The following is a 21,328-nucleotide window of genomic DNA, read 5'->3' on the forward strand; positions in this document are numbered from 1 at the left end:
ATTTTGACATTTGCAGCAACCATGTTTTAAAGGAACACTTAAGCAACAAGTAGTTTATATCATATTAAGGGGCAGATTTATCAAGGGTCGAATTTCGAAGTAATGGGAGTTTTTCTGAACTCCCATAACTTCGAAATTCGAATAAAAAAAGACCAACCAAAATGTATTAAAAAAACTGGCAGTTTTTGGGGTTTTTTTGCAGGTGAATAGGCTGTATTCGATCGTTTGTATCAAAGTATTTTCAAAATAGAATAAGTCCACGAATTGACTCCAAATAGGTTCTAGGAGGTCCCCCATAGGCTAAAACAGCAATTCAGCAAGTTTTAGACAGCGAATGGTCAAAGTCCATTTTTAAAGAGACAGTACATGATAAATTTTGATATTCAAATTGTGACATAATGTAAGGACCAGCCTGGGACTTGAACTCTTGTTCATGCTGTTCTGGACACTGTTGCACTTACCATGTGAGCCACTGCAGGCTCTTGGGGCTGGTCCTGATCTTGTCTTTGATGTTCCTGTATTTCTGCCTGTTTCCAGCTGGTCTTGTCCCTTCTGTTTACCTTCATGTGTTTTCTATTCCCAATTACCTGCCCGTTATAAACCCCTGCCCTGAGCTTTGCGGGGTCATTGATTGAATTTGTTTGTTCCTAGATAACCTTCGTTCCAGTGTTCTTGTTCCTGTTCCTGTGATCTTGGTCCAGCATTCCTTGCATTCCTGGTAATGACTTTGTCTTGACCTAGTATTTGATTTTTGGTCTGTTCCTGTTTGTTTCTGTTACCATTAATCCTGCAAAATCACTATGCCTTCTCCACTTGTTTATGGCTAACCCCCTGGGCTTCCACCATTACCTCTTCCAAGTGTGAGACTAACTCCAGTTACAGCGGCTTCCCGCTGTGAAAGTTACACATTTTTTTCAAATTCGGATCGAATTTTGGCCTAATCGACAAAAATAGCTTTAAATTCAATTTTTTTTTTTTTTTTACTTTGAAATTTCAATTCAACCCTTGATAAATCTGCCTCTAAGTGTCATATTAAATAATCTTACCAAACTGGAATATATATTTAAGTAAATCTTGCCCTTTTACATCTCTTACCTTGAGTCACCATTTAGTGATAGTAATAGCTCATGTGACCTAACATGTGTGGGGTTTTTTTAGGTTTGTTTGTCTGCACCGTAAATTGCAGGATCCAAAGTGCCAGTCCTTAGATCTTAAAGGATCCTGTCATCGGAAAACATGTTTTTTTCAAAATGAATCAGTTAATAGTGCTAATCCAGCAGAATTCTGCACTGAAATCCATTTCTCAAAAGAGCAAACAGATTTTTTTTATATTCAATTTTTTGAAATCTGACATGGGGCTAGACATTTTGTCAATTTCCCAGCTGCCCCTGGTCCTGTGACTTGTGCCTGCACTTTAGAAGAGAAATGCTTTCTGGCAGGCTGCTGTTTTTCCTTCTCAATGTAACTGAATGTGTCTCAGTGGGACATGGGTTTTTACTATTGAGTGTTGTTCTTAGATCTACCAGGCAGCTGTTATCTTGTGTTAGGGAACTGCTATCTGGTTACCTTCCCATTGTTCTTTTGTTTGGCTGCTGGGGGGAAAAAGGGAGGGGGGTGATATCACCCTTACTTGCAGTAAAGAGTGAATGAAGTTTATCAGAGCACAAGTCACATGACTTGGGGCAGCTGGGAAATTGACAATATGTCTAGCCCTATGTCAGATTTTAAAATTGAATATAAAAAAATCTGTTTGCTCTTTTGAGAAATGGATTTCAGTGCAGAATTCTGCTGGAGCAGCACTATTAACTGATTCATTTTGAAAAAAATTGTTTTTCCCATGACAGAATCCCTTTAAAATGGAAATTTTCTATTAACCAATCGCATATTACTAAAAAAAAAGTATATTATTATGAAAATGGTTTATTTGCATGAAGCAGGTTTTTAAATATGAGCTGTTTTATGTGATATACATTGTTTGGGGGTCTAGTATTCCATTAGTTGGAATTCTGAGGGGGCGGTAGATAAAAAATAAATAAATAAAAAATTATGGTAATTGCACTTTTCTACCCTCATAAGCAGTGAGACCAATATAAGTGACTGCCTTACTGGGTGCACAAAACACAAGCATTGCTGTTTGTTGGCACAGACCTGTAAAAATAGACTTTTAAAATAGTCATTTAGTAAGAGCAGCTATTAGACTGGGTCAAGCTACCCTTTTTCACTATCAATTGCTATCATCAGTCAATTGTCCTATTCTCACAAAGCCCATTCCTTCTCCACTACAACTATTTTCCCACACAGTATCATGCTCCATTATTTACAACGGCTTATACACTTCACTTTCCTTGGTTAAGAACACCCCTGTCGAACAGAACCAGTCTAAAGCTGGCCATAGACGCAAAGATCTGATCGTACGAATCGAGGATTCGTACGATTTTCGAACCGTGTGTGGAGAGTCCCGACATTTATCGTCTGGCGAAGATCGGTCGTTTGGTCGATCGGACAGGTTAGAAAATTTCTGTCGGCTGCCGATAATATCTCTGCGTGTATTGCCGTTTGTACGAGTTTCAGTGGGAGACTGTCATTAGCTTTGGTTGGACATAGATATCGTATGATTGCTGTCAGGGGCAGAACATTGCTGATCTGTTCTTTAACTGGTAAGACTTTGATCTGAATGGTTAGTGGCGGGTCGGGAGATGGGAAAGTCCGATCGTACGATGATTCATACGATCGGATCTTTGCATCTATGGCCAGCTTAAAGCAATATTAGCCGTTTCTAGGAATACTACATATACAGTATATCATAAACAGGTATAAGACCTGTTATGCAGTATGCTTGGGACCTGGAGTTTTCCAGATAAGGCGTCATTCTGTAATTTAGATCTACATATTTTAAATCTAATAAATAATTTAAAACATTAAATAACCCAGATAGTATTGGTTTGCCTCCAATAAGGATGGATTATATCAAGGATCAAGTACAAGGTACTGTTTTATTATTTCCGAGAAAAAAGGAAATAATTTTAAAAAATGTAATTATTTACTTAAAATGCGGTCTATGGAGATGACCTTGCAGTAATTTAGAGCTTTCTGGATAACAGGGTTCTGGATAATGGATTCTTTACCTGTATAACCTATATAATCTAACTGGCTGGTGTGTAAGGGGATGTTTATCAAAAAGATTTCACATGAATAAACAGGATATATATTCTCTTGAAATAGCAGTAAAAAAATAAAAGGATATACCTACACATGCATAGAGTAAAAACAAAGCAACATTAAGCCTCTGCCCTACATATTGTAATATGCCAGAGTATTAAGCTGTTTAAAATGGCAATGACAATCCTAAAATGTGGCATGTATCATTGACATTCAGATCACTCTTATCACACTTATTAATGTTGCACTGAACTTTTCCCAGGCATTTTAGCTGCATTAGTGGCTTTCCAATCCAGACCAAGTCATGATGATTTGGTTTGGGCCAGCATATTCAGTACCTAAGCTTCTATTTTAAGTCTCACCAGCTAACATCTAGTTGTGGTATAACGGAATGGTGGGCTATGGTAAACCTGATTGTCTGCTGTACATCAACCCTATAAAGAGTGATATTCTGAGTCACTAGAAACAAGCAGCCCACAAACTAACTCAACTCATTGCCCTTAGTTTACATACCCTGTAGCAGGGCCAGGCCGGGCAAGCTCCTTAGGCAACCAAGCCTTGTTGCACCCCACCTTGCATGGATGCGCATGAGCAAACTATGGGGGAGCACACCAGAACACCATCTGCCATTCAGGGGACATGGGCCTAGACTAGGGGTAGAGGGGGGGGAAGGCACATGCTTTGTGCCCTCTCAAGCATTGCACCCTAGGCACCTGCTGCTTCTGCCTACCCCTAATTCTTGCCCTGCAAATATGTTGCGCCCTGGATCTGAGGTGGGAAGTGTACAGCAAAATGACATGTAAAGTTGCCAGCATCAAACTGATATAATTTGCACTTATTTGGGAACTTCATAATGCTATTTGTCCATTGTTTCCGACCACCATAGGGCTTCACCATTCCTGAAACACAATAGGGATCATTTACAAATGCAGGGAGGAGCACAAAGTGAACTTTCAAGACACAGTTGTCCACATTTCTCCCCAAAGTGCTGCTTTTTTCCCTGAATGCTGGTCAGCGCTAAGTTGTGTTCACACACATTTCACCTTGAAATGGAAGCAATATCAGTACGATTTGTGTTTGTGTCACTTCCAGAGTGCAGTGATAATAATAGCATTAATGTCCGATTTGCCAGGCACCGTCAGTTCAAGGGAAATCTATCCTGGTCGCTATTTTTTGGGTACCCTTGTATCCTAGAGCCTGCTTGTACCCTATTCATAAGAGCAGGCTGTAACACTGCCAACAAGTACATTTGCACAGAGTGTGAATGGACATAAGTCGTTTTTATCAGTAGTGTCAATGCACGTTCATTTCAACTTTCAATAGTGGAAGAAAGATTGTAAATTTTATAGTTTGCTCCAAAAGATTACACCACCTTCAAGCACTTCTTACAATTATGCAATGCACAATTAAATGCACAACGCAATAACAATCAAATAAAGAATACTACATTGGGAAATACAATAGTATTTGTGTGAATTGTTTTTCTTTTTGCTACTTTTAGTACATTTCCCCTTAGGGTCAGGGCACACACTCAGATTCGTCCGGCGACAAATCTCCTCTTCTTCGGGGCGACTAATCTTCCCGAACTGCCTCCCACCGGCTAGAATGTAAATCGCCGGCCTGATGGCACTCGGATCGCTTCGTTTTATGAAGTCGTCCGAAGTTTCCATGAGAGGCAACTTCGGGCGACTTTGGAAAACGAATTAGAGGTTGCTTTTAAACAGGTGACTGGCAATTTCTAAATGCTGATTGGTTGCTGTTGGTTACTACTCCTGGACAAATGTGATGCCTTTTTCTTACATAACCCCCTCAACCTTTATGCAGTTTAACCCTTTCCTGACCAACCATGATAATAATTAAATTAATTTAGTTACTTACCAACACCAGATATAGCAATGCAGACCCTGAAACCAGTGTTCAGTTTTTATACTTTTGAGATGTTCGGAGGGGGGGGGGTTATACAGTAAATTCTTAAAAGGGAGAAGTTATTTTTCATTGTGAAGGGGTTAAACAGCAATTGCATTGACTGAGAAACTGATAAGCACACATGAATAGAAACTTTTTATAAGCAAGTCTTTTCATTCTGCTTGTTTTTCTTTCACTTAAAGGGATTAATTAACGTGTTAATTTAATTGAAGTGCAGAGAAAATTGGGGAAATAAAAATGCCATCAATAATGTCAAAAGTGAAAGTTATCACTTATGCTATTACAAATATCAATTTCATAAAGAGGCATCTAGCAAATCTAAAGTTCAGTACCACCGAGACATAATTAAGTCACTTTAATTGGAAAAGATCTACTTGGGAGATAGAGGAAATCAGATCTTGTTTATTCTGCAGCATAGTAATTAAAGTTATAAAATTGGCATTATTTTACTAGGGCTGAAAAATATGCAGTTGTGTTTTTTTTTTTTTTTCTAAAAATTGCTGGTTTTGCATGGTTTCCTAATTATCTCCATTAACAATGTACACTTCTGGATTTTAATGGGGAATACATAAAGCAGAAGATAATGTATGTAATGAGCAAATGTAAATGTTAATGAAATAGGATAACAATTAAATGGAATAACTAAAAGCCTGTTTTAATATTCCCATAATGAGATTGGAATGATTTGCAACTGCTCTAGGTTGAAGTGTGAATTTAAAGGAAAAGGGAAGCTATCATGAACTGAAAAGCGGATGTGATGGGCATGTGCCTCCTTCAGCACTTGATGGTTCACACAGGGTATCCATTGTTTCTCAAGGGTTAAAGCATTATGGGGGGCTGCAGTCCAGCAACATCAGAGGTGGATTCTCAAAGGAACACTGCTTAATAAAACCTTTTTAAAGGCAGAGCCAGTGGACCAACTGGTGTTTTCAAAACTTTTTCTAGATTTGCACATGGAGAACTATACCGTCTCTCTTGATGATTAATTGAGTGTAACCTTGGCACACATTGCAATATAATAACCTAGCACTAGAAGGGTCACTAGTCATTAGAGAATCCTCTTCCGTCTGTTATTATTGATTGAAATGCTAAAAGAAGAGCTAGAAGGCTTATGTACCCTTTAAGTACCATTTGCTGAGTAGACGCTAGAAGTAGAAGTCAGGAGGAAAAAACATGTTGTCATAGGAAGCCAGCAAGGAAGCAATCAATTTAATAAAGGAACTGGGTTACACAATACTAGACCAGGAAGGCAATAGGAATTGGTAATGAACAATAGGAATTTCGGATGTACAATGTAAAATGAGTGCTAAAGCAGGAGTTGCAGTGTAAGTTCGGTTTCATCCAGCAGCGGGTTCCCAAGTAAGCATAGTCGGAAAATGGAAGTAGATATGCGTATAAGAGACTGTCATAATAAATCATTTAAAATAACAATGTATAATAACCATGCCATAATCATTTAGAAGCCTTCAGAGTGCATATATAACCTAAACAATTCAATCACTAAACAGAAGATACATGAGTACCAGTTATCAGGTAAATTATTATAATTAACGCATAACAATTGACACCCCCTGTGATTATAACTTTCTAAGTATAGGGTTTTGGAGACTCTAGCTGAAGGGGTGTGCAATAGGGTGTCCATATTTCACCCATGCTCTGCCCTTCCAGCATTGTAAGGCATAAGCAGCACGGCACACAGGACTGGTTCTCCATTGCAGGAGCTGTGATTCATCTAAGGATAATAACCTCAGATATGATAGGGTGATACAATAAATGTCTGAAAGACTGGCAAAGGTCTGGCAACCAATGCAATGTTTCAAGCAGATGACTTTTTTTTCTAGCTTCTTAAATGCAGTTGATATACCTTTACCTCTGTGTGTCTGGCAGTTCTCTAAATCAGTGCAAACTAAGAACTCCTTTTTTTTCTGCAAGGAATTATAAGAAACTTAATTAATACACATTCTTACCGGACCTCAATCCACACCTTATGGATGATTGCAGAACTGTTGTTAGAACCATTTAGCTAAGCCTTCATTATGTAAATAACTAATTATAACAGCTGAGTGTAACTGCAGGTAATTGTTCTTTTTGTTTACATGTACCTGGTTATTTGAAACAAAAGAAATTTACTTTTATATCTTGAGTTGAATTGCTTTATCCTAGCTCATGTCCACCTGAAAGTTTATTTTTAAAACGGTGGTTCACCTTTAAGTTAACTTTTCGTATGTTATAGAATGGCTATATAACTTTTTAATTGACTTTCATTTTTCTTTTTTTTTTTAATAGTTTTTGAATCATTCGCCTTCTTTTTCTGAAGTTTTGCAGAGTTCAAAGGGGGTCACTGACTCCATCTATAAACGAATGCCCTGTAAGGCTATAGTTATTGCTACCTTTTATTACTTTTTTTTTTTATTCTGGCCCCTATTCATATACTGGTCTCCTATTCAAATCAATGCATGCTTGCTATGGTAGTTTGGACCTTCGCAACCAGATTGCTGAACTTGCAAACTGGAGAGCTGCTGAATAAAAAGTTAAATAACTCAAAAATCACAAATAATAAAAAATGAAGAACAATTACAAATTGTCTCAAAATACAACTCTGCATCATACTAAAAGTTAATTTAAAGGTGAACACCCATTTTAAGGACTCACATGAGAGGCTGAAAACATATTTTATGTTAGTTATTCTAATCATTTGTAAGTGCAAGGTGATTTATATAGGTGTAGAATAGCATGCCTCCCAACATTTTGGAAATTACCATGTTCATTTTACAAAATTTGGCAGTTTATGAAAGTTTGAACACATTTCTGAGTTTTTGTTTTTAGTTAATACAGTTTTGCTAAGGAAGGTGATTGCCCTTTAAGATGTGAGTCTAATTCTCCCAAGAGACCTCCTTATCTAAATTGTTATTTGTTAATTACTTATTTGCTTATCTCAAAATTGTCACAAAAGTATCTTGGTGCATCTGGTGGCTGTTCTGGGCTTTCTGCCAACAGCCAATTAAGTTAGAAACTTTGTATCTTTTTCTGGCTGTTCAGTTCAGAGATTGTAGGGGTAGCCTGGCTTAGGGGAGCAGTTAAAATCCATATCCAGGGTGGCGAGCTACTGCCACCCTGTATGTGATTACATGGGGTTCCCATTGCATAGGTCTCAAAAATCACTTGTAAACAGTATTTCAAAGCTGAGCACTGGATAAAATGCATTGCAAATTGCGTCCGAAATTGCACACAGTGGCTGTTCTTAAAAGGGTTGTTCACCTTTAATTAAACTTTTTTAGGGGCAACTTTACTTACCTTCAAAGTTGCACCAGCGTTGGCTTCGCCGCACTTCGTCAGGCGAAGTTTCGCAGGGTGCCGCTAATTCACTAAAATCCAAAGTTGCGCTCAGGGAGGCGAAAGGTAGCAAAGTTGCACTATCGTTAATTCGTCAAGCGAAGTTACGCTAGTGATGCCTAATTTGCATACGGCGCCAAGTTAAAGTACAATGGACGTATATGTAGCAGCAAATACATTACACTACACAAGCCTGGGAAAGCTTCATAAAATAAAATAGAGTTGTTATTTTGCCCTACACATGTGCCCACTGTATAGTTTAGGTGCCATATGTTAGGAAATGTAGGGAGGAAGGAGGGTACCCCCAAAAAAAATGTACGATCTTCTCATCCTTAAAGTAAAAAACGCCAGGGTTTTTTTGGACTTTCAATAATTTCAACTATTTTTGAAGATCTTCCTATCTACTCTATTCGCCTCATCTGAGGTGGCGAAGGCAAGTCTGGCGCAAGAGGTAACGTTCAGTAAAATGCGCAAGTTAGTGAATTGGTGTAGTTACGTCCCTTCGCCATAGTGCAACTTCGCCTGGTATAAGGGTGCGAAGAAGCGCTAGAGTAGGTCCACTTCACTAGTGAATTTATGCCAGCACCCGTTAGTTAATCGGCGAAGTAACGAAATGACGTCATGCTGATGAATTTTCTCTAGCGTTAGCCACTTCGCCCTTTAATAAATTTGCCCGTGAGTATGATGTAGAGTGATATTCTGAGACAATTTGCAATTAGTTTTCATTTTTTATAATTTGTGGTTTGAGTTATTTCGTTTTTTTTATTCAGCAGTTGTCCAGTTTGCAATTTCAACTATCTGGTTGCTAGGTTACAAATTGCCCTAGCAACCATGCACTGATTTGAATAAGAGACTGGAATATGAAGAGGAGAGGACATGAATAGAAAGATGAGTAATAAAAAGTAGCAATAACAATAATCTGTAGCCTTATAGAGCATTTGTTTTTTTAGATGGGATCAGTGACGCCATTTGAAAGCTGGAAAGAGTCTGAAGAAGAAGGCAAATAATTAAAAAAATATATAGAAAATCAAAAATATAGACCAATTGAAAAGTTGCTATTGTGTGACAATTGTTATCCCAGATTTCAGTAATTTGTCTCCCTAGTCTCTCCTTTGTGTCCTCAGCCATCCTGTTTTGCCAAAGACCCTCTACATCCCTTGTGTTTACATCATACTGTTTCACGTATCCACAAAATGCTGCATTTTGCTACAGTATTGCTTCTTTATGTGATTAACACCATTACACACTTACTACACTGGAAACCAGAGGGCTACATTGCAAGTGTTGGTAACCAATATTAGATGAATGCAAAAAGGGTCATATTAGAAAAAAATATAGCCCAGCACAACAGAGTGCTGTCCCTCCAGTTGCTCCCCCATATACAAAAATGTCATTTTTAAAAAGCCCCAATTTAGCATTTTTTTTTAGTTAGTTCATTTATATTTGGATAGGAACATTAAACAAATGTATTTATATGTCTTTTCTTGTATCGCAAATACACAAAATCTCTAGTATAATATTTCTCTGTTTATATGAAGTGTTTGATCTTCAAGATGTATCAAGATGTAGCCATCAGAGCAAGGTTTCTTATGTTCCAATTGCGTTTCAGAGGCCGTTTCCTACAGAATATGCCTAGAAGAGAACGGTGAATAGGCAGCCTAAGGCCCTATGAAACCAGCAATACCAATAAACCAAAATGAATATAAGCAGTCAAGCAGTAGCGCTGTTATCTATTAGCTGCAGTCATTTTTATCTCACTCTTCAATGAGCACATTGCAATGGGAGATTAGAAAAGAGAAGTTTTCATTTAAGCAGACAGCGTTTTTGCTTAGCTTTTGAAGAAATCATTTAACCCTAAATTATAGGACTATTTTAGGCAGATATTAGGAAGAGGTTTGTTCCATTTGATACAGGCTGTATAAGCCTGAAGTGTATATATAAAATAAATGCAAGAAAATTATATAGAGAAAGTGCTGCTGCCTTAAATACTATGTTTGCAAGTGATGAGGAAAGTACATGCCATACATACACACGCTGTGACTACTGCTATTAGTTCCCTTGTGCCATGGATCAGAGATGTCTGGCTTTGAAAGACACAGACATGTTTGGTCATATTGCCCTGCCATGGATCTGTTCTTCTTAAAAACGTATCTCTAGAGAATTAAGAAAATAATGTGTAAACTGTTACCTGCTGGCTTCTGTGATGCCTTCTTGAAAACTTTAGGTATAATCTCGCAAAAGTGCCGTTGCATGACATGGTAACTGAAACTGCCTCTCCTAATCTGTAGATTAAGTATATATCATGTGATGTTAATATAATGAGTTTTCCCATAACACCTGTTAGGAATTTAATGTGACAAAATGGTGAATCCTGTATAGCAGCAGCAATAACACAAATACACCTGAGAATTAATAGAGTCTTCAGGTACTGGTAACAAAGGATCCCCTACTGACTCCAGGAGAAGCTGATCCACACGCTCACAGAAAAGTGGCCTGAAAGTAAACTGTAGCGGGAAGATAATTCCGACTGGCGATGTGTGGTCTTAATGATGACCTCTTCCTACAGGTACTTGGAGAAGTGGGTCCTTCACAAGATGGGAAAGGATAAGGTTAATCCATACAGCTGGAAGAACACTGATTCCCACAGGGGGAAGTAACCCTGGAACCTGGGTAAGTATGTAGTCCCGGATTTAGGAGCCAATCAATGATGTAAGTCCCCCCTCCCCCCACTTAGGCAGTCAATAAGGGTTATGCAGTAATAAGCTTAGTCAGGCAACATAGACAAGCAAGGGTTAACAGCACAGTCTGTAGCAGGAATAAGTAGTCTTGCAGGGAAACAAAACAAACGTAGCACAGCTAGCAAGGGTTAATGGCACCTTCTTGACTGAGCTGATGAGGGCTTGAAACAGTTAACCTCAGTCTTGCAACATAAACAGAATATGTCCCACCAATGCTGAGATGCAGGCCCGGACAGGCAATCTGTGGGTTCTGGCAAATGCCAGAGGGGCTGCTATAAGGTGCCATAGAAAGTCACTATTTGGTGGGCTGGTGGAGGCTGTTTGGGCCTCTATGTACCTGAAATGCCAGGGCCTATTTTAGTTCTCAGTCTGGACCTGCTGAAATGCCAAGTCCTTCTTTAGAATTTAGAACCAAGCCAACAACAAGAGCAGAAAGAATCTCGGAGCATGTAGACGCCGAACCTTCTTTCAGATTGACATAAGTGTAACTGCGCAGTGAACCTGCGCACACGCTACCCCTAAAATAGCCGGGAGTAGGCAACTACAGCTCCTGGTACAGAGCTGCGGTGCATAACAACACCAGAGTACTTGTGCTTAACCCATTCTTATGCCTCACTTTCGGTGCTGGCCCAAGGGTAGTCTTGGGCCTATGAAAGCCGCCTACTGTGGGAACTTTGAGCTTTCTGCTACATTCATTGTGGCTGTGTTTGTAAATGGGCCCTAATGTATATCATTACACAGACCTATATTAATCATTGGTAAGAGACTGAAATTGAACTCAGACAAATGTTCTTACTTGATACACATAATATTATGAATATTACTGTTACATCTTGTGCCTTGCGTAAAGAAGGTGACAAGAAATGTAGGAAGGTGAATAATATGGGTGTAAAGGTCTACAGGACCCACTTCTATGTGTTTATTGGCTGATGTAACCTAGCATATTGGCATGTCCTTGGTTAGTGTGAGTATGGTGGCTTATTTAAGCCTAATGGATGGATCAACATTTATTGAATGTGGTTTGTTTCTATTTGTGTATGAAATAGGCAGGATCACCTGAGCAGGAGAAAGGTTAATGAATGTTTACCTCTCATTCTGGGTTTTATTGTGTTAATATGTTAAAGGTAAGTTTACTGATATCACAACAATATGTAACGAACAGACAAGATTCACAGAGCTTTATATAAACAGTGGTATAGTACTTATCCTATTCCTGCATGAGATGATTTTAGGGGCCAAATAATGCCTGTAGGTTGTATATAAAAGCAAGCAAATAGAGATCTGTTTGCTCTGTTATTACTGTACAAATTATAGACGACAAGACAATGTAATAAAGCACCAAAAAAAGATAAGTTCCTTTAATATGATGGATGTGTATTATTGTTATTAATATAAATATATGTGCCCACCAAAAAGGAATATAGTATACAAGCACCTCCAGTGGAATCCACTGAAACCATAGTGTTTTTCCATTTTCTTCTCAGTATGAACGTTCCTTTGGAAAGGACTAATTTTTGCTGAACATGGGTGTACCCAGCAGTTGTCTTGTGCTCCTACAGATAAAGTAAAAGTACTAGGTGACTGGTAGCTATATTCAGACTGTGGGAGAGCTAAATAGAGGCACAGCCTATTTGTGTCAATTACTCTCACATAGTGACTGAAGGTGATTCCCAGAGTGCATTTCTCTTTCCTCATTCATCCTCTCTCCTCCTGCCCACTCTCGTTAGCATCAACAATTTTTTGTTTTGAAAAACATAGTAAATATTAGCCCTACTGATCCAGCTGAGATCTCTACCTCTTAACATTACAAATACTGTAAGGAAATTTGTCTCTATCCATTTGACAAAATACATTCATTTCCTTGTGGTTACTGAACTTTCAAAAAAGTACTATACATATAAATTCAGTACTTTGTAGGTAAAATTGTAGGATTTGTAAGCCTTGTACATATTTATACAGTATTCTAACCTGTACATAGTTGGTATAGTAAGTACATATACAGTATTGGTATAATTACTATCTCCCACCTCATGTTTAAATCTGCATGATTGTGCTGAAAATGGGTATCCATATGAGAAAAATGGCAAGCATATAAAATAATATAAACATAATACCCTATAGCAGACGTGATATTAAAGGGCATCAAAAATGTTCCTCCCCTAGTTCGCTAAAGTAGGTGGCCCAAATGCAATGTCATCTTGCTGGTATGTAACATATAGCGGTGATATTATATTGTAATGAAACATCCGAAGGCAGGAGATACTTTTCTTTAGTTGCTGCTACTAGAAAAACTCAAATTGCAGGAACAAAGAGCATGGAAACAGATAGTATCAGACTGGTGGGTCCAGGCCCACCAGGGTGCGCATCAAGCCAGCACACAATCCCCCCCTGGGCCCTCGACCCACCTCCAAACTCCATGGGCGCCCTGCCCCAGCCACAACCCCCTGCCACCATGTACCTGCTCTTCACTTATCCATCGGGACAGGGGGAGGGCCAGGGTCAGACTGGGCTCTTGAGATACCAGGAAAAAACCCGGTTGGGCCTAGACCCTCAACCTCCCTTCCTGGCCGTGGCCGCGAGCAGGAAAAAGTTACGTATGGGGGGCCAGAGGATGGTTGCATCTGGGGCAGGGGAGCCTGTGGTGTCATTGTGGCTGGGGTGGGGCCCATTGAGGGCCATGGGGAATGGGTCTGGGTTTATCCCGGTGGCCGGTTAGCCCAGTCTCAACATGGAGCCAGATTTCAACAGATCAGTTGGGCTAATGATTAGGCAAAGCTTTTGCTTACTTTGGGTCAAGAAGAATCTGGAGAAATATTTCATTAAGCAATGTTGTGTTAAGAATATAACCCTGTTGTTGCTGCACTATAGCGGCCAGCTTGCTGTAAATGCTTAAGATTTTGAGCCATTTTATTGCATTTTCAGTTCTGCCTAGTTATTGATTAATTGTTTGTTCCCATAAAACTTTTATAGCACAGAAAAACTACTGAAACTGCAATACTGACCACCAGTATGTTATTAATTACTTGTTTTGCCCATTATCATTTTATGGGCTATATTTCATTTTAGGGTCTCTACATTCCACAGTTTGGTAAAATCTATACATTTTGGACATCTTAACTGTTCAGAAGAGCCCTGGTCTTCATATTAAGATATAGAGTATTTAGCATGTGATGGGGTAACATGGGTGGGTTGAGTGGATTTTCAGAAATGTCTAAACTGCTAAACCTTTTATAATTTGGTAGTTTGGAGTAGCGCATGTATTTGCGCTCATGCCTGTAGTGCAACACATGGGGCAAAGTGGAAAAAAATTGAGGTTTGCGGCCTTTGTTTTGCACCATGTTGTCTGTGAATTATGCCTCTTATTTTCCTTAAACACTGCTGATCATATATTTAGCATAATTAAGCTGAAGGTATTGTAGTTAGTGAAAGGGTCACATAAAGGCTAATTCATAGGGCCATATGCATAACTTTATGTAAAAATGCAAAACTCATTCAAATGACACTAGGTGTTTTTGTTCAATATATTGCCTGCATTATTATAGCCAGGAGACTTGATAGATAAATGCCGGCTGCAAAGAATGTACTTACTTTGCCTTTATTAACACCATAGAATTTTAATTAGAGCAACATTGTACAATTTGCATGAACCCGTGTCCCAGTCTCGCTTAAGCGTCTCCTTTCATGGCTTACGTATGTTTGTTTTTGTTGAAAAAAAACTTCCATAAATATCATCACCATTTCAAAGATCTAACACCTGCAGTCTCTCCGCTGGTATTTAAATGGATGTTATTACATTAACTAAACGGAGTAACGAAAAGAACAAAGGCTTTCTAAATTTGAGCTTTATTATTACAATTACCGCCCATTGATTTCTGGAAAACCGAAAATGTTGAGCGTACACTTTGTGCTGTCTGACGCATTTATCTTCATTTGAATGTTACAAATAATTTTCTGTTTAACTTATGCTGCAAATGTTCAGCATCAATCAGTCTATCGATGTTCTCCTCTATAGATATTGATGTTGCCTCGTTGTATTTATATTGTTCTTCCCCTTCGTTAATCCCTTATGTGGGAATGAATGCTTTACCAGAAGGATATAGGCACATCAAAATAAATATATATATATATATATATATATATATATATATATATATATATATATATATATATATATATATATATATATATATATTCTTTACATTATCCCTTAAAGCCTTCACCAATGTGAAACATCCTAAGTTATTTTTTTTTTCTTCTAATTTCCATCTCTTCCTTTCCGCTCATCACTTTTGAAACATAAACCCTTCATCTTATATTGTTTCACTTCAATAAAATTCACAGGCGCTTGGTTTCCAGCCAGGACTCCTTGCTTACTATTTGCTACATTATCTCATCTCATTTCTGTAGACCTGAACAAAATGAAATCCCAGCAGCTGTCCAATATTTCTGTTTTTTTTGTTTTTTTTAAACTCAGTAGTCTAACTCTTTATATTGATAAAAAAATAGCTTTGTTTTTTGCTTGTGCTCTAACACGGGAATCTTCAGCTGTTGTTTCCCCAGTTATTGTTGCATTAAAACTCCCGACCTTGCACTGCTGCTGCACTTCAGAAATAGGTTGAGTATCTCTGCCTTTGCATCTCCTGCTCATCTTTCTCCCCCAGGTCAGCCCCTGAATAAAACCCTTCCTCATTCATATTCCAGCAGTGTGGACTTCCTAGATTTATATTCTATAAAAGGTATTAATTAGGAGAAGCCAAAGCTGACTATGTTCCCTACTGTATACAGTTCAGCAGAATCTACTTCCCATAGGATATATTGTATGCTACGTACAGGTTGTTGAATCTGCATAATTACAAAAGAATGATTAACAAATGGAAATATGATTTCAAATGTGAACTAAGCAGGACATCTTCAGAAAGAATTTGATTGAGGCCAGTGTATTCAGTTGTTTTTCAACGGGGTTCATTGAAACCTGTCATTATTTAACTACAGGTATAGGACCTGTTATCAAGAATGCAGGGGACCTGAGGTTTTACGGATAAGGTTTTTTCCGTAATTCAGCTCTCCTTATCTTAAGTCTTCTGAAAAAAAGCATTTTAACACAAATCAAACCCAGTAGGATTATTTTACCACCAATATGGATTCATGCAGCCTGGTTACCATGTTTGGGAGTTGTTATCTGGAAACCCATTATTCAGAAAGCTCCGAATTACAGATAGGAATAGACTCTATTTTTCAAAATAGTCCGGATTTAAAAAAAAAATGATTTACTTTTTTCTCTGTAATAATAAAACAGTACCTTGTACTTAATCCAAACTAAGATATAATTAATCCTTGTTGGAATTAAAACCAACCTATTGGGTTTATTTAAAGGGGAACTCCACACAAACATAACTTGAACTCTTTGAAAAGTAAGCATAATGTCAAGCAACTTTGCAATATACATCAATTAAAAAATATGCAGACTTTACATGATTCTTAATGGTTTGGCACAGTTCCCTAAGCCTATCCCCCTGCTCTCCTGCTGATATGTCTGACTACTTTGCTGAGCTGACTGACTACTGTTACTTTGTATCAGCAGCAATCTGTCCTCAGCCTTCATCCTCCAAACCCCACAATTTCCGGCACACAGGATTTCAATAAGGGAAGGGACATCACAGTGCAATGAATTGTGGGTTATGTAGTTCCTGCATGCTGTCTGTAAGCTGTGGAGAAGTTACTATTTGTAACATCAGTGTTTAGTCCCTCCTTCCCTGCCAGGATTTCAAATGATGCAGAAAGAGAAGAACTGTTAACCAGCTGGATTTCAGCATAGAAAATTGCTTTTATTCATACTTTTTGAAGAAACAGGTAACTGTGATGGGTATATTAGAGGTTTTTGTTGTTATGTGATTTGATTTAAATGGAGCGTAAGGGAGATGGCCTTCCGGTGTTTCAGAGCTTTCTGGAAAATGAGTTTCTGGATAATGGATCCCATACCTCCTTATCAAAATTTTGGTTTGGAAACCGGAGTTCCCTTTTAATGTTTACATGGTTTTCTAGTAGACTTAAGGTACGAAGATCCAAATTACAGAAAGATCCATTATCCAGAAAACCCTAGGTCCCAAGCATTTTGGACAACAGGTCCCATACCTGGACAAGGTACTGTTTTAATCATTTTTTAAAAGTTTGAAATACTGTATTTGATTTAAATGGAGCGCAAGGGAGATGGCCTTCTGGTAATTCAGAGCTTTCTGGATAATGAAAGTTGCCATTCTAAAACATACTAAAAGTTAACTTGAAGGTGAACCAACCCTTTAAACACTTTTTAGAGATTTTGGAGGGGGTTTTGCCATGTTATTAATACCAAGCAATGCCGATGAAAATGTTCAAGGATGATGATCAACTAGTGAGATGGCTGCCTCAAGAGGAACTTAGATTTGACTGACTTTTTCACGTACGTTACAAATGATAAAGTGCTGTTGTTATTATCGATGTTCTCTAAAATCAAATTAAACACACAAATATTGGTGTGTGGCTCTGTCCAGAAGCAGTAATAAATAAATAAATAGTCCAGAAATAAAGAAATTAGAAAGAAAGAGGTAAAAATAACAAAATGGTTTCTTACCAGAGGAACCCCCAGTCCAAGGGTTACCATTTAATTTTCAATATGCAAAGATCCAAATAGGGTGTGTGACAAAGAGCTATGTCCCAATAGGCTGCCTGTATATGATGGGAGGTATATAGCACCCAGCCTGAGGTATTGGCTCCTTTAAATCTCCAGGGTAAGACAGGTTAGGACCCTGGAGCAAGGATAGTTCAGTATGCTGCCCAATTAGTCCGCAGGTGGGGCTGTTTAAGGGAGCCTGGCGGGGAGTGGGGGTGTGTTGTACTGGGAGTCAGAGAGAACCTCTGAACACACGCTGTGAAGTGTTTTGTGAACAAACTGTGTGTTTGACTGCAACTCCAAATGGCAAATGTTTGTTACCATCGCAAGGAACTTTCCTATGGACTGTAACACTGCAAACCGGTGAGGTTTACATTATTATTTGACTGTTTAGCACGGAAATTGTGCCTGTTTAAGTTGTCTGGTTTGAACAATAAAACCCCAGGCAGGAGCCTGTTTCACTTTTGTTGCAAACCCAAGCCTCCTGTCTCCTCTGTAAGAACTGTTTTACCTGAGCCCTACCGGCTGCTTTGAGCTATTCCCCACAAATGGTGTTTCGGATGCGGGCAACAGAGAGACAGTGAGCATAATAGGACAACCATTGTTAAAAGGGCAGTGCTATCTGCTGCAGACTGTGGGAGTTGTAGTTCAACAACATGGAGGAACTTGTGTTGCAGCTGGCCAAAGTCAATGCTGCCCAGCAAGAGACCAATACCATCCAGAGGCAGAGTATGGCCACCCAGCAAGAGACTAATTGTTTGCTTGCAGCTCAACTGACAGCATTAGCAAAGGCGGTTGAGGCTGATCGACAACTCTTGACGGATGTGGTACAGCAGATGATTGCACTGGGGTCCAATGTGTCGAGTGGGGCCCCTAACACAGATAGCTCCATTAAGGCCAGTCGTTTTCTGCAAAAGATGACGCCACATGATGATGTTGAGGCATATCTGCATACTTTTGAAAGGACTGCCGAGAGGGAGTCTTGGCCCAAGTCCCAGTGGGCAGGTCTGGTAGCGCCTTTTCTGACTGGGGATTCGCAAAAGGCATACTTTGATTTGACCATAGCCGATGCCAAAGACTATGACAAGTTAAAAACGGAGATACTCCACCGCTTGGGTGTCACCTCAGCCGTGCGAGCTCAACGGGTGCACAAGTGGTCATACCAGCAAGAGAGGTCTCCCCGTGCCCAGATGTATGACTTAATTCATCTTGTGAAAAAGTGGCTGCAGCCAGAATCTCTGTCAGCTCCTCAAGTCGTGGAAAGGGTCACTATGGATCGCTTTCTGAGAGCTCTTCCGCCATCCTTGAGGAGATGGGTGAGTCATGCAGATCCCCAGACAGCCGATCACCTGGTGGAAATGGTGGAACGTTATATTGCCGCTGAGGACAACTTAGGATCGTTTCCACAACACCGCAAGCCAGCCACAAAACATCCATCTGCAAGGTCCCCAGGAAAAGCCAGTGATTCGTTTCCTCAGGATACTGGGGCTGACCAAAAGGCTATAGAATGGTCTAAAGGAGCTGACAAAACTCAGCTGTCCCCTCCAACCAAGGGTCAAGGCCAAGTGCAATGCTGGCGATGTAATGAGTGGGGTCATGTTGCTGCCAGGTGCCCACTACCTGCAGAGCCCATGGATTGTCACTCGGCTCAACAGGTGTCGTTGTTTGCTCACCCTGCGTGCACCGCAGACACTGACTTGCATATGGCGGTGGTAAAGGTGGGTGGAAAGTCTGTTCAAGCTCTGTTGGATTCCGGGAGCTTAGTCACAATGGTACACGCCAGTTTGGTAAGCCCAGACCAAGTTAATGAACGTAATCTTGGGGTGCTCTGTATTCATGGAGACTGTAAAAGTTATCCCACTGCTATAGTGACATTTGAAACTGTTACTGGTACTGCATGTCATGAAGTGGGTGTTTCCTCTGTTTTGATGCATAGTGTAATTTTGGGACGAGACTTTCCCCTCTTTTGGAAGCTCTGGCGAAAGGAGGGTTCTCCACAGGGGTCTGAGAAAGGGATTCCTAAGGATGCACCAGGGGTTTGTAAACCTAACTCAGAGGTAGTAACTGAAGGGGAGACCATGCTTGAAGCAGATAATTTTCCCCTAGAGGTACTAGCAGGTGAAACAGAGTTGCCCTTGGAGCCCTCCGAAGCATCCGATATGCCAGACTTGGAGGTCTCTCGGGTTAACTTTGGAACAGCCCAAATGAGGGACCCTACCCTGAATAGGGCCTGGGAAAATGTTAAGGTCATTAATGGTGAACCTCAGGAACCTGGGGCTGAGAGTGTATTCCCTCATTTTTCTGTCAGTCAAGATTTACTGTATCGGGTTGACAAAGTCCAAGGGGGGGTGGTAGAGCAGTTGTTAGTGCCCCAGCCCTATAGGCGAATGGTCTTGGACCTGGCCCACACTCACCCCCTGGGTGGTCACCTACGTCAGGAGAAAACCCAACAGCGAATTTTACAAAGGTTTTATTGGCCCGGTATATTTGCGGAGGTGAAGGGGTATTGTGACTCTTGCCCAGAATGCCAACTGTCTGCCCCGGTACCTCACTTCCGTAGCCCTCTAGTGCCATTGCCTATCATTGAGGTCCCATTTGAAAGAATTGCAATGGACTTGGTAGGGCCACTGGTTAAGTCAGCTCGGGGGCATCAGTATATTCTCGTAATTATGGATTATGCTACGCGGTATCCTGAGGCAGTCCCTTTAAGAAACACAGCCTCCAAAAATATTGCTAAAGAGCTGTTCTATATGTTTACCCGCACTGGCATTCCTAAAGAAGTCCTCACAGACCAGGGTACACCCTTTATGTCTCGGGTTATGAAGGAACTATGTAAGCTCTTGAAAATTAAACAGTTAAGAACTTCTGTTTATCACCCCCAGACTGATGGGTTGGTAGAGCGCTTTAACAAAACCCTGAAAAACATGTTAAAGAAGGTGGTAGATAAGGATGGGAGGGATTGGGATTGTCTCCTGCCATACCTTATGTTCGCCATTAGAGAGGTGCCCCAGTCATCCACAGGTTTTTCGCCCTTTGAGTTATTGTATGGTCGTCATCCCAGGGGTCTCTTGGATGTAGCAAAAGAGACCTGGGAGCAAGAGGTAACACCCCATAAGAGTGTGGTGGAACATGTTACCCTCATGCAGGATAGAATTGCTGCAGTCATGCCCATAGTCAGGGAACACATGCAGCAAGCACAGAAGGCCCAGAGTCGCGTTTACAACCGTTCAGCTAAGGTTCGAACTTTCAACCCTGGGACCGAGTATTGGTTCTTGTCCCAACAGTTGAGAGCAAGTTCCTGGCTAAGTGGCAGGGCCCGTATGAAATAATCGAGAAAATAGGTGAGGTGAACTATAAAGTTTACCAACCAAATAAAAGGAAGAAAGAACAGCTTTACCACGTAAACTTAATAAAACCCTGGAAGGACAGAGAAGTCCTCACGGCTATAATTCAACCCCTTCCTCCTACCCAGGACGGTATACAAAAGGTGAAAATAGCTGAAACCTTGTCAGAGCCACAAAAGCAA

The 21,328-nt window shown here is 39.9% G+C and overlaps 1 protein-coding gene and 1 long non-coding RNA gene across 2 annotated transcripts in view; one reads left to right on the plus strand and one right to left on the minus strand.

Moving 5' to 3' along the window:
• The first annotated feature begins 338 nt into the window (after positions 1–338).
• aff2.L (AF4/FMR2 family member 2 L homeolog) overlaps positions 339–21,328 on the plus strand; it is a 352,995-nt gene continuing 332,005 nt past the window's right edge. Inside the window, exons 1-2 of the mRNA XM_041572755.1 lie at positions 339–718; positions 10,985–11,088. The gene's annotated coding sequence lies outside the window, so the exon portion shown is untranslated. The remainder of the gene's footprint in view (positions 719–10,984; positions 11,089–21,328) is intronic.
• On the minus strand, positions 6,280–11,457 carry LOC121397029. The gene is made up of 2 exons (XR_005963364.1): positions 10,607–11,457; positions 6,280–7,010 (listed from the first exon to the last, which is right to left on the minus strand). It is a non-coding gene; the product is annotated as an uncharacterized LOC121397029 (long non-coding RNA).

The sequence above is a fragment of the Xenopus laevis genome, chromosome 8L (assembly GCF_017654675.1).
Source record: "Xenopus laevis strain J_2021 chromosome 8L, Xenopus_laevis_v10.1, whole genome shotgun sequence".
Classification (NCBI taxonomy): Eukaryota; Metazoa; Chordata; class Amphibia; order Anura; family Pipidae; genus Xenopus; species Xenopus laevis.